The sequence below is a fragment of the Trichomycterus rosablanca genome, chromosome 11 (genome assembly GCF_030014385.1).
Source record: "Trichomycterus rosablanca isolate fTriRos1 chromosome 11, fTriRos1.hap1, whole genome shotgun sequence".
Taxonomy (NCBI): Eukaryota; Metazoa; Chordata; class Actinopteri; order Siluriformes; family Trichomycteridae; genus Trichomycterus; species Trichomycterus rosablanca.
Genome location: NC_085998.1, coordinates 1,789,423 through 1,804,016, shown reverse-complemented (window position 1 = coordinate 1,804,016; position 14,594 = coordinate 1,789,423).

The window sequence follows — 14,594 nt, the reverse complement described above, 5'->3', positions numbered from 1 at the left end:
TTTCAGCAGGACGACACCACGCCTCATTCTGTACACACTACAACATAGTGGCCTCATAGACACAGAGTGCAGGTGCTTGCCCAGCCTGCCTGCAGTCCAGATCTGCCTCCTGTTGAAAAAGTTGAGTGTTGAGCAAAACCTGCAACCATTAGTGTCCTCAGTTCCTCACGCATTAAAAAGTGGAATGAATAGGAACGCTGATGGAACACGGAGGGGAACACGCCCCCGTCCTGACTTTTCTGGAGCGTGTTAATGAGTGAAACATTGGAAACCTTTTAATAAAGCTTCCACAGATTCTTTTTACTGCGTCTTGCGAGATGTCCCAACTCTTCTGGAAGTGTGGTTTGTTCCTGAACTCTGGTACATGACGGTTAATCCTGTTTTGCTTCGTTACTGAAGGTTCTCACGCGGCCGGCGGCTGAAACTGGAACACGACCCTTCAGTAATTGAATTTCCTCTCCAGATCAGAGACTGTGAGACAGATCCGATTCTGTAACCCAAACCCTGGACCATCGTCTTCATCATCATCATCTCTACTAATCCTGTACAGAAACATGGGTCTGACCCCGCCCCGCAGATGCACAGGTGAAGCGTGAGTGTGTGTGAAGCATGTGTGTGTGTGTGTGTGTAAACATCTGGCTCTGGGAGTTTGAGTTAGGCCGGGAGAGAAAGCGTCGGATTCGCTGTGACACAAACAGAACCCGAGCAAGGTGAGCCGTCCTGCCAAGTCACGCAAAGTTAGCTTAGCAGATAATCTGGAACATGTTGGGAGAGTAAACACGCCGGGGGCCGGGCGGCCCGAGCCAAGCCCTCCGTCCTGAACACACACAAACCAAATCTCTACACACCAGCGCGCCGCTCGTAGCTGTTCGGAGAGCGAGTACACACACCAGGAGAGGTGTCCATATACTTTTAGATTTATTTACATTCACAGCATTTAGCAGACGCTCTTCCTATCCAAAGCGACCTACAACTGACTTACAGTGCTGTAGCAGAATACTGAGGGTTGAGGGTTAAGAGCCTCGCCTCTTAAGGGCCCAACAGCGGCAACCTGGCAGTCTGAGCAACTGGGGCTTGAACCTGCAACCTCCTGATTACTAGTCCAGTACCTTAACCACTAGGCTACGGCTTGTCCTTCATATAGATTCACTTTTGACTGAATTGGCACCAGTTCTGACAATCCCACTCCAAACTCCATTTAACACTTCCACTACCAGTTAGAGTGGGGACAGCTATAGCTGCAAAAGAGGGCGACTCCATAATAACGCCCATGGTTATGAAAGGCTGAAAGGAACAGCCATGTGTCCACATACTTTTGGCCAGTTCAGGGATGTGAAGTAAAACGCAGTGCTGTGTTCATCACTCTCTTAAATCTTTATTTTAAAGGTTTCCGATGTTTTCACTCATCGACACGCTCCATAAAAGTCGGGACGGGGGCGTGTTCCATCAGCGTTCCTAGTCATTTCACTTTTTAATGCGTGAGGAACTGAGGACACTAACGGTTGCAGGTTTGGAATCGTCGACATCTCATTCTCCTGGACTGCAGTCAGGCCGGTCAAGCACCTGCACTCTGTGTCCCTTATGAGGCCACACATCATATCAGCATCGTCCTGCTGAAATAATCATGAACTTCCCGGGAAAAGACGTCACCCTGATGGCAGGACGTGTCTCTCAAAAATCCCAAAATATGCCTCAAGGTCAAGGGTACCGTCACTGTTTATGCATTTTCTCCCTTTTAGCGCGTCCAATTGCCCGATTGCATCACGCTTCCTCTCCACCAATTCCTGCTCTGATTGAGGAGAATGAAGCTAACCCACGCCCCCTCCGACACGTGGGCAGCAGCCGTATGCATCTTATCACCTACACTTTGACGAGTGCAGTGCAGCTCAGCGTTGTGTATGGACAGACACACCCTGAGAGCACTCTTTTCCCGTCTCTGTGCAGGTGCCATCAACCAGCCAGCAGAGTCATGAGAGAGAGACCCGATCCGGCTTAGTCCCGCCCATTTCTGAACAACAGGCCAATCGTTGTTCGTGTGGCCACTCAGCCTTAGCCGGCAGGTCACCTGAGCCACCTGAGCGGCAGCTTTTGCATCTTTCGCTGATAACAGTCTGGATGGTCCTTGTTGTGTTTGGCACCGAGAACTCGACAGCCGTTTTCCACAAATACAAACCGAACCGTGGACGCGTGTCCACTGTCTTTCGGTCCATCTGAGATGCGCTCATGTCTGGAGAACTCTGTGGTCTCTGGCCTCTTATTATAATTTATTATTGTTATTAATTTATTGTATTATTAGTATTATTAACAACAACAACATCGATTAAAACATCAAGAGCATAATTACTAAATTAATAGACTATATGACCAAAATATGTGGACACCCATCTCATGTTTACATGCACACCACAGTCAATTACTACAAAAAGAAAATCAGATGAAAGACTTTACGTACAGTTCAGTTATACGATTGTGAAATTCTCTAAATCTTTCCACAATATCATGTACAGTAGAGGGTGAGATGTTCTTTTCGAACGGATTGATTTGCAGACGAAGTTTGGAACACAGTGGTGAGCCACGATCATGATTTCATCACCTGCTCATTGTGGAACCTTTCCAACACTGGAGCTTCAACATTCCATCAAATTCTCACTATTATTCTGCCTCCGTCCCAACTTTTTTGGAGTCTGTTACAGCATCGAATTTTAATGTGCTTCTATTTACAAACTACGATGAAGTTGATCAGTGAAAACGTTAAATTAAATAAAGATACGAGAGATTGAACTCATCACATCACAGATTCTTCTTTATACGTTTTACTCACAACCCAACTTTTCTGGAACTCTGGTTTGTTTACACGACAGTGAAGAAACTCTTTCCCTGAGAAGAACGAAGTGTCGTGACTGTTCCTCCTCGATTCCTCAGATCTCTGTGACCGTACGAACCCTGTAATATTTCATCCTAATATTAAACCAAAACAAGTTCAAGCCTTCGTGCCAGAATCCGTTCTGGGGTTGAGGCGACCACCCGGCCGCGGGCAGGAACACTAACGGACGCTTGATGAGGAACAGAGATGGAGGACGCAGGTTAATCGTGTAGACAGATTCTCAGAGGAGCAGAGCCAAGGTAAGCCTTGAGTTCAGACGAAAGGGTTCCCCCCGCACGGCGGCGCGGCCAAGAACCAAATCAGAACCAGAGCGAGAACGTCCGTCTGGGAGGAGGTTTCTCAGCCAGGGATTGCATGTTTGTGATGGCATGTGACCATCAGATCCAAACGTCTCTTCGTGTTCTCACTCCTGATACTCTGGGAGTCCTGGTTCCTGGGCCATTACGTGCTGTGTGAAGGTCCTGAACCCGTCTCCGAGATCATGATGTGATTCCCACCTCAGCCTGTCATGTTTCATTTATTCTGCTTGGACTATAACAGGAACTATTTTCACTTATTTACTCCAAACTGGCTGAAGATCCAAGCTATCGGAGCTGAACGGTGAAGGTGTGGAAGTGCTTGCAAAGGTGCAAGGTGCATCCCTACTTGAACCCCACAGGGTGGAACCGGCAGGTCCTTCACAGAGTTGCCGGCTCCTCTGTTGGCAACCTGCGTTCTCTTGGAACTGTGATGCCAGGCTTGGTGTCGACTGCAGATGCCGACACGTTTATCTTTTCTGGAGTACCCACTTGGTGTCACCACACTTTTCCTGATCAAGGGATGATGTGACGGCCAGGTCTGAAGTGTGCCCCTTGTTTAGACTCACGCTGGGCTGGGTCGGCTGGTCCTGTAGGGTGCCGCTCGCACATTGCCGGCCCCGGCTTGTTCTGGGTTTCCTTTTTTTTCCTCAAAGAAGAACTTGGTTGTCGTAGGAGCTTTAAACATCTTCCATATTGTGACAACCCGTTCTCATTCTGCTCTGTCCCAGTTCTGTCCACCTTCTCTGCTGCGACTGCGAATGTTTTTCTTTCATTTTTGAAGGTTCTTCATGTTCTTGAAGGTGAGGGGCTACACCCGGTGCCTACGTGGCGAGGCGTGACCCAGTCAGTCTTATTTCGGCTTGTATCGACGCATCTTCATCATCCGCTTCATTCCCATCGGACTCATGAAGGTTCCGGTGCCACCAGAAAGAAAGCACTGGGCACGCGTGGCAGGAATACATTTTGGACACTTATTCACTCGCTTACATCTAGAGGCGGTCTGGAGCAGCCAATCCACCTTTGGCATGTTTGAGGAGTTGGGAGAAAGCCACACAAGTACGAGAGCAAGTCGGTAAACCCCTCAAAGGTGGTAAACGGAGACGAGGGTTGAATGGAACAGTTTGCCAAGTTCCATGGTCAAACGTTTAAGGTTGGTTCGATGGGTCATGAAGGATGAACATGTGGCAATGGTAGCTCAGCGGTTGAGGTACTGGAGTGGTAAATGGATGGGTACTGGTTCGAACCCCAAATCTGCCAAGCTGCAACTGTTGGGACCTTGAGCAAGAACCTTACATTTACATTTACATTTTCGACATTTAGCAGACGCCTTACATTGCAGTTACAGTCTGAGCAACTGAGGGTTAAGGGCCTTGCTCAAGGGCCCAACAGCAGCAACCTGGCAGTGATGGGGTTTGAACCAGTGACCTTCTGATTACAAGTCCAGTACCTTAACCACTAGGCTACGACTTAAGCCTCAACTGTTTTCAGCATGCTTTGAATAAAAGTGTCTGCTAAATAATGTAAATCTAACATGACTTCACGGACTTCATGAAGTACCAGGAGATTATAAGTACAATACAAATAAAGGGTGTCAGTCGCTGTAGGACTAAATTCTCACTAGTCTAACTAGCGCTACACTTTAAACCATTCCAGCCACCTCGGTGTTTATTAACACCCTCCTAACTTCCACGCCGTCACCTCCACGCGGGACGAACCACCGCGACGCGTCCTTAAAAATGTTTATGGACGTGTTGCATGTGAGAAGACCTTCAGATCTTTAGCAAGCCAGGCTGCGAAAATAAAACAACAATGATTAGACAGAGCAGATCTCCAAACACAGACTGCAGATGAAAAACGACCACCATGACGATCATTAAAGGTCTAACACACACACACACACACACACACACACAGCATCGCGTGAGGATTTTTACTGCAGGCGAAGCTTCGTTATTTTCTCTCTTACAGTCGAAACAAAACACAAGAAACTAATCTGGCTAACGAAGCGGTTTCATATTTACAGTGGATATTAAAAGTTTACACACCCCTGTTCCAACGCCAGGAATATGTGGTGTAAAAATAAGACGGAGATGAATCATATCAGAGGAGAAAAATCCAAACAAAATAATGATGTTGCATAAATATTCCCACCTTACACACAACTTATACACTGATCAGCCATAACATTAAAACTCAGCTCCACTCCCCATATAGAAGCACTTTGTAGTTCTACAATTACTGACTGTACTCCATCTGTTTCTCTACATGCTTTGTTACCCCCTTTCACCCTGTTCTTCAATAGTCAGGACCCCCACAGGACCCCCACAGAGCAGGTATTATTTAGGTGGTGGATCATTCTCAGCACTGCAGTGACACTGACATGGTGCTGGTGTGTTAGTGTGTGTTGTGCTGGTATGAGTGGATTTTTAAACACCTCTCTGTCACTGCTGGACTGAGAATAGTCCACCAGCCAACAGCGCCCCGTGAGCAGCGTCCTGTGACCACAGATGAAGTCTAGAAGATGAGCGACTCAAACAGCAGCAATAGATGAGCGATCGTCTCTGACTTTACATCTACAAGGTGGACCGACTAGGTAGGAGTGTCTAATAGAGTGGACAGTGAGTGGACACGGTGTTTAAAAACTCCAGCAGCGCTGCTGTGTCTGATCCACTCATACCAGCACAACACACACTAACACACCACCACCATGTCAGTGTCACTGCAGTGCTGAGAATCATCCACCACCTAAATAATACCTGCTCTGTGGGGGTCCTGTGGGGGTCCTGACCATAGAAGAACAGGGTAGAGAAACAGATGGACTACAGTCAGTAATTGTAGAACTACAAAGTGCTTCTATATGGTAAGTGGAGCTGATCAAATGGACAGTGAGTGTAGAAACCAGGAGGTGGTTGTAATGTTATGGCTGAACAGTGTATAGCACCTTTCACAAACCAAGGTCACTTTACATAGTGAAGAGAATCTAATCAGGAGTAGTGGTAGCTAAGATGAGATGGTTTTAAAGATAAAAAGGGAAGTACAGGAGCAAATCGATGAAGGGAAGAAGTTCTAGAGAGAGAGGCCACCTGAACCTGGGGACAGCTAGAAGACCTGACTCCGAGGACCTTAGTTTGTGACATTTTGAAGGGTAGATACAGCATTGTATAATGGATGCGTTTGGTCACACCAGGGCAGCTGGAGAAGGATGGAGGTGATGTGTGAAGATCTCTTGGTGGGTCCAGCAGAATTTTGGATAAAAACAAGGAGTTGCAATGGTCTAATCTTGATGTGATGAAAGTGTGCACCAGGATCTCAGCATAGAGTGAAGTTGGAAATATGATGACTTGGTCAACGGTTTGTTGAGTGATTCAGAAGTAAAAACCAGGGTCAACAAGGACACCAAGGTTTCGGACAGTGATGAAAAGGCCGACAGGAATATCAACAACTAGCATTGACTAGCGTTTCCTGCCTTTCGCCCAGTGAATCAGACCCAGCGTGACCCTAAATGAATGAATGAATGAGCAGAGATGACTAACTTAGTGTCAAAAATCAATCAATCAGACTTTTGGTCTTCTGAGTATTTAACTATAAAAAAGTTGGAGCTTAACCAGTGGTGGGAAAGATCCTGAGGGTTTAATGCTGAGATGTATTTGAGTGTCGTCAGCATAACGATGACATTTAAGATTATGACAATGAATATTCTTTCCAATGAGCAAGATGTAGATGATAAAAAGAAGGGGGCCAAGAACTGAGCCTTGGGGAACACCCTGAGCAACAGGAGCAGTGCTTGACTTGTGCTTCCCGATAGAAACAAATGTGCACCTATGTGTTAAACATGATCTAAACCACTGCAGGACAGTGCCACTCAGGCCGATACTGGAAGATTATGAGGTTAGGATATTACGACTGGCCGTATCGAAAACTGTGGAAGGTCGATCAGAATTAGAAGCAAAACCAGAGTCACAAGGGAGATGGAGATTATTAATAATGCAGACAAGAAGATCAAGATGTTGAAGCAGTTTTTTTTAATACGAGCATGGCACATCTTGGCTTGGCGATCTTTGCCCACTCTTCCCTGCAAAAATACTCCAAATCTGTCCGACCGTGAGGGTCGACCCAAAGATTTTCAATCGGATTCAGGTCTTGGCTCTGGCTGGGCTGTTCCAAAACGTTGATCTTCTTCTGGTAAAGCCATTATTTCGTTGTCATGCTGAAAGGTGAGCTTCCTCATCATCTTTAGCTTTTTAGCAGACGATATTTGGAATTGTCAGTAATTCCCTCCACCTTGACTAATTAAGAACGCTTGTTGATGCTGGACTTCACTGTGTCCATGGTAGATGTAATGGCTTGGAAATGTTTTGTACCCTTGTCCTGACTGACACCTTTCAACACTAAGACCCCGTTGATGCTTTGGAAGCTCTTTGTGGTGTTTACTGTACAGTACAATATATAAATGGATTAAGATCTGCAGATCAGATTAACGTAAATGTCAAGATATTGCTGGGTACTGTTGTAGGTGCCACTGATCTTCTTGATGTTTTTCCTGAACGGTCTCCTGAACTTACACAGAATGGTAACACAGTGTGGTGTTCCAACCGTACATTGCTAAAAGGTGTATAAAATGAAGTATACCGAGCCTGACCTTAAGAATTTGGACGTGAGGCAGAGCCCTGACTCTGACCCCGCTGAACATCTTTGGGATGAATTGAAACACTGCTTGTGAGCCAGGCCTCCTCCTTTTCATGTAGATTGTTTCACAGTGGGATGTCCAGTAGGCTCTTGGTCTGCCAGAGGCAGCAGAGGCAGCAGAGGCAGTGGTGATGAGGGTGGGGTGATGTTTTGCCTGAGGGTTCTTTACAGCGGCGCTTTGATACGAACGCAGCGGAGCATTAAATTATTTCCCGCATGTTACACATAAAAAGCTCGGTGTGTGTGTCGGCGTCAGTGTGTGTGTGTGTGTGTGTCGGCATCGGTGTGTGTGTGTGTGTGTCGGCGTCAGTGTGTGTTCCCCATGTGGTACCAATGTGCACGTCTGCACGCAATTCACTTTTATTTACCTGATTCGGTTCACTTCACTTAACTGGGGTCGGCTGTCAAAACGCACCTCTTACCTTGACGCTAATTAGAGTTTAGCTCAGAGTACAAACCTGCAGCGTTTACATCATTATTACATCATTACATCATTACATCATTACATCATTATCTAAAAGTAACCAGCTGAAGATACCTCACTATTCCTAAAGTCATGAGGTGATAAGCGCCGCGTGACAGAGGAATCTTTAGCGCATCCAATTGTTCAATTAGCATCGTGCTTCCTCTCTGTCTATGCCGAACCCCGCCCTGACCGAGGAGATCGAAGCTAACCCGTATCCCCTCCGAAACACGAGCAGCAGCCGGATGCATTTTTGCCACCCGCACATTGATGAGTGTGGCGCCACCTAGTGTTGCATGCGGAGCGACACACCCTAAGGGCACTCCTCCTCATCTCTGTGCGGGCGCCTCTAATCAGCCGTTGCTCATACAGCCACTCAGCTTCGAACCGTGAGGCAGAGCTGGATTTGATACGATGTACTCAGAATCCAGCTCTGGTTGCAGCGTGTCATTTACCGCTGCGCCACCTGAGCGGCTATTTATTAGGATTTTAACGTCATGTTTTACACTTTGGTTCCACTCATGACACCTCACTTGCACGTCTTTGGACTGTGGGAGTAAACCGGAGCTCCCGGAGGAAACCCACCCAGACACGGGGAGAACATGCAAACTCCACACAGAAAGAACCCGGACCGGTCCACTTGGGAATCAAACCCTGGACCTTCTTGCTGTGAGGCGACAGTGCTACCCACCGAGCCACCGTACCAAAAAACATGAAGAACGTAAAGTATTTATAGATATATTCTTTTTCGGCTGCTCCTGTATTTAGGAGTCACTACAGTGGATGGTCCTCATACCAGACTTGGCACAGTTTTTACACAGGATGCCCTTCCTGATGCAACCCTCCTTTATTATTAGGTAATTCGCTCCAGGTGGGAGTTTTTCTATGTGTCACGGTTTCTCTATCTCAGACTTGCCAGCTCCTTTGTTGGCAAACCTGCTTTTCTCTGAAACCTTAAAACCAGGCTTCTTGGTTTGGTCTACTTCTTTCTGGGAACTCATCATCAATTGTCACACAGTTTTAGGCCTCAAGACTGAAACCGCCTGGTTCACAGATCACCTGTAAATCCATATTAAGCGTGAGCTGCGCCACTTGGTGTGGCACTTGTGCATTGTCGATCTAGGCTGGTTCTGAGGGCTTCCCATCCTTCTTTTTTTTCCCGAGAACTGGGTTTTTGCAGACTACTGAAGCTGTCCGACATATTTTGACAACTAGTTCTCAGTTCTGCGCTATCCCTGTTCTGTCCACTTTCTTCACCTTGTGACTTATTTGGACTAGCTTATTTATTTTCGATTGTCCCCTTTTTTAGTGGCTTATCCACAGTGTTGTTCTACTTTGTGGTTCTTGCAGGTACGAAGCTTCACCTAACGCTTTACTTGCACGGGGCAACCCACCCCCTTACATCATTTTGTTCCTTTTATTCTCTTTTTGCCATTTTCCCCAATTTTCATCCCAATTTTGTCGAACTGACAAAACCCTCTCTACTGATGCAGATCCCCACTCCTGATTTAGGAGAGCCCCCTCCGACACGTGTGCAGTAGCCGACTGCATCTTTTCACCTGCACGAGGCGAGTTCATATGCAGATCAGCTTTGTGTACGGAGAGCCACACCCTGATCAACGTATTATTCCTTGACCAGCCGGCAGAAGTCGTAATAGCATCGGTTATGAAGTTCCAATCAGGCTCCCCACCCTGTATGAACAACAGCCAATCGTTGTTCGTATAGCCGCCCAGCCCAGCCGGAATTCTCTCATTTCTTGTGTAAAAATAGTTTTTGTGAATAATATTTAGCATAATACTGGTAAACATATTTGTAATAATGTTGCGTTAGTGCTGATAACGATTTAACGAAGCCCTGACGATGACTCTCAGTCTCATTCCTGAAGAGGTGAAACGTGTCTCCAGTCGATCCCACCAGATTCTATGTGACACGCAGCATAATGGAATGAAATTTTCACCTTGAATTAAACCGTCCTGTGTGTGAACGTAACAGAAACAGTCTGACCGCCGGACAGCTGAAGTTCATTTACTGAAATATACCGAAGCAGCTGGAAAAGCCAGATTCGCGTGCAGACCGGCACATTAATAACACATGGAGAAGCTGCGTCTCCGTCTGCTCCGACTTATACGGTGGATATAAAAAGTTCTACACACCTCTGTTACAACCGCGGGGTTTAGTGGTGTAAAAAAATCAGAGCAAGATGAATCATTTCAGAACCTTTTCCACCTTTAATGTTTCCTGTAACGTGTTTTCTAAATGTAATAGTACAGATTATAAGTCACGTTAAAGGTGGACAACGTTCTGAAATTATTCACTTGGTCTTAATGTCCACTGTATATTTAAATATACACTGTAACCCGCGCAGGCACCGAGGCTAAAAATGGACATTGTTTACGATTTGACGGCGTCTACGTGAACGTTCTTGGCATCCATCAGGAACAGAACTGGCGTGTGTAGCTGCTGTGTTTGTTTATTTTCCCACGTGACTGAAACACAACTTTTCAGCTCAGACCACATCTTACAGAAAGAGTAACGACGCACTAATGGTGTGGAAATGTATCAGGTTCTTAGAGGAGAATGATGTGGATTGGGACGCAGCCAGAGAAGCTACTTGTGAAGTAAATCATGTCGATTTAATCAGTAAAACATGCATAAATAACATATAATATATAACTGTTTATAGTGTAACTCTTTTATTCTAGAAGGTTTTTAATCTCTGTCCTTCTTTCTGGAAGATTACAAAAAGAAAACTCTCATTTTTCTTGTGAATTTGTTAAAACTGTTATAAATGCATGAAATATTTTATTAGTGCTTTTTTATTTGTGTTTGGCCGCTAATCAAACGTTTTAATAATAAATAAATAATAATAAATCTAGGCTAATGTTTCTATTTGTTATTGTTCCTTGAGGTCTGATTATAAGGCATAAAAAATACACATTTTTGATTAAAATTCAACATTAAATCACCACAGTGGATCTGATCCTCATCCCAGACTTGGCAGTTTGGTAGTTTTCACTCTGAATGCCCTTCCTGACGTAGCTCTTCTATTTTAATCCGGGCTTTGGACCGGCACGGAGAGCGCACTGACATCCCAGATTGCTGCGCCACCCGACCTAAAAGCAGCTGAACTTATTTAATAGATGCTGAGGGTGGTGGCAGTCTGAAGCTCATATCAGCACACTGATCATATCAGCTCATATCCACCATCAAGTTTTATTAACATAAAACCTCTGAAATCGACTTAAAACTACTGATAACACCATATAACATATTCTACCATCCACGTATATAAGCACTTACATCGACCTAAAATCAATTTTATTCTCTTTATAACAACGAAAATCAGTCCAAACCCAAGTGTGTAATCTTTGTAACTATCAATGTCAACCTTAAACCAGTTCAGTCATCTTTGTAAGTACTGACATTAATCTAACGTCATCTTTATAATCACTAATATTACTAATATTAACCCAAAATGATTGTGTCACCTTTATAACCTACTAACTACCACTAACTTTTAACAGTTGTGGTCTAGTGGTTAAGATAAGCCAAAAGGTCGCTGGTTCAAGCCCCACCACTGCCAGACTGACACTGCTTGGCCCTTGAGCAAGGCCCTTAACCCTCAATTGCTTAGACAACATACTGTCACAGTACTGTAACTCACTTTGGATAAAAGCGTTTGCTAAATGCTAACCCAAACAGCGTTGCCACTCCTTGGGATTTGGGGATTTTGCCAAGTAATCTGGGGATTTTTAATTTGTACTCAAGCAATTAAAATCTGCAATTTTATGGTCTACAGTCATAAATAAGGAATGACAAAGTGTACTACTACTAAATAAGAACCTTTGGTTATTTCCTCTGGCCATTTCTACACCTACTGTACATTTACTTCTTTACTTATGTACATTTTCTTGGACGTGAGAACATGTGAGAACCCTCACCCATGTGGTTATATCAGCTAGTGTTGAGTGGAGGTTCTTGATGCGGCTCCGTCTGAGGGATGGAAGATCACGAGCGTTCAGATTAAGCTCGCACCCTTCTTCCATTTCTTCAATGGTTTAATCTTTCTTTGAGGTTCATTGTTTTTAACATTTCAATCATTTTCTCACACATTTGTGGACAAACTGGATCCTCTGATCATCTTTACTCATCAGAGACTCTCAGCCGAACCTGGATGCTGCTTTTGTACCAAACCACGATCACAATCACCTGTTTACATCACCTGTTTAACATCACATCATTATTTAGTTTTTTCACCTCATTATTAGCCCTAAATTGCCCCCGTCCCAACTTTTTTTGGAATGTGTTGCAGGTCTGAAATGCGGAAATGGATGTTTATTAATAAATGTAATGAAGTCGAGCAGATAAAAGATGAAATATCTCAGCTTCATCCTGTCTGACATCAAATAAAAGTCAATGTAAAAAACTCTGTGTTTTTATTTTAATTACATTTTCCATGCTGTCCCAACTTTTTCTGATTTGGTAAACTAATTAAAAACTAATCAAGTATAAAGTGGTGACTATAACTGAATAATGAGTTTGACTTTAAATTTAGGGTCTGTATTCTCTGACAATACACTCGTTAAGTTCCTGGACTAAGCCATGGTGTTAATTGTGGGTTTTTTAAGTGCAGAACACTGGATCCTGACTCAGTTCACTTCTGTATGTGTTATTTTGCTCTCAGTAGGTAGGAACACTCTGTACTGGACTAATATTTATAGAAAATGATGAAGTCTGTTCCTGGAGTGCACTCAGACTTTAAGAGTTCGCTAAAGCACGGTGCATTTCTGTTCTAATCCCACTCGTCCATAACCTTTATTTCACGGCTTATCTCCAATTCATCATCAGTTAGAATGTTGTATTATTTCTGTAAGCATAGTTACCAAATCCCAAGACTAACACTCGTCTCCTTAGAGTCCAAACATGGCAGCGTTCAGTAAACTGAACACCGAAACACCACTAAGACTGTCCATTAACAGAGCAGAAACATCTCCGTTTATTTAAACTAGAACTGAAGCGCCACATCAGCCAGCATCAGTGTGTGTGTGTGGGTTTAGTACTGATCTGAATTCATTACTAATCTGTATTCAGTAGTACAGTAATCAATACTGATCTGTATGGTCTAAAGTGAGTAAAGTTGGACGTTTTTATTAGCGTGGACGTTCTGTTTAGCTCTGTGGAGTTGCCGTGACCTCCTCCACCGTGACCTCCTCCACCGTCACCTCCTGCTCCATGATGGCAGTCCACGCTTTCACCTTCCTCCACACGTTCTCCACATCCTTCATGATGGTGCTGGTGGTGTTGGAGGGAAACGGTACTTTCGCTCTGAGATATTCACATATCTGCTGTGAGGCCGTGTACAGCATACAGTCAGGCGGAGTCTCTCGGTGTTCCTCATACATTACGGGCCAGTCCACCTTCGGCACGCAGAGAGAGGTGATGTTCAAATTGTTCACACCATAGACACATAGCTACACGTTATATCACAGTAATCACCGTTTCATCCACTAAGGTTTGGTGAGGCTGCAGGTTATCATGACCGCGATACAGGAGCTGTACCTCTTACGACTGATCAAATCCACTTTTGTTTAAAGTTTGTTTTAAATGTTGCCAGTGGAGCAGCTATAAACTAATGGTTTTATTATTTATAACCACCACAAAAAACAAGGAATTTTTACTTTTATGGGTGTATATATATAGTGAGTAATCTAATTTGTTGAACATTCGTATTTTTAATTCAATTTGATGACAATTTGAAATTAAATTACATTAATTTAGCTTACATTCTGTCCTTTTTTTTTTTTTTACTTTTGTCCATTTTTGGTTCACAATGTTACTGTTTGATGTATTTTTACTGTTAAATGTATTTGTATGTGCATACATATTATTATTATTTTTATTACTGCTATTGTTATTATTTTTATTATTAATATTATTATTCATTTATTTTTTATTATTACTATTATTATTATTATTACTGTTAATATTATTATTATTTCTGCTATTGTTATTATTGTTATTATGAATATATTATTATTAATATAATTAGTAATTTATTATTTGTTATTATTATTGCTGCTATTGTTATTATTTTTTATTATAAATCTATAATTATTATTAATAATATTAATTTCGTCTTATTATTGTTATTATTGTATTATTAATGTTATTATTCATATTATTATTAATTTATTATTTGTTATCATTATTGCTGCTATTGTTATTATTATTATTTATTATTAATCTATTATTATTATTATC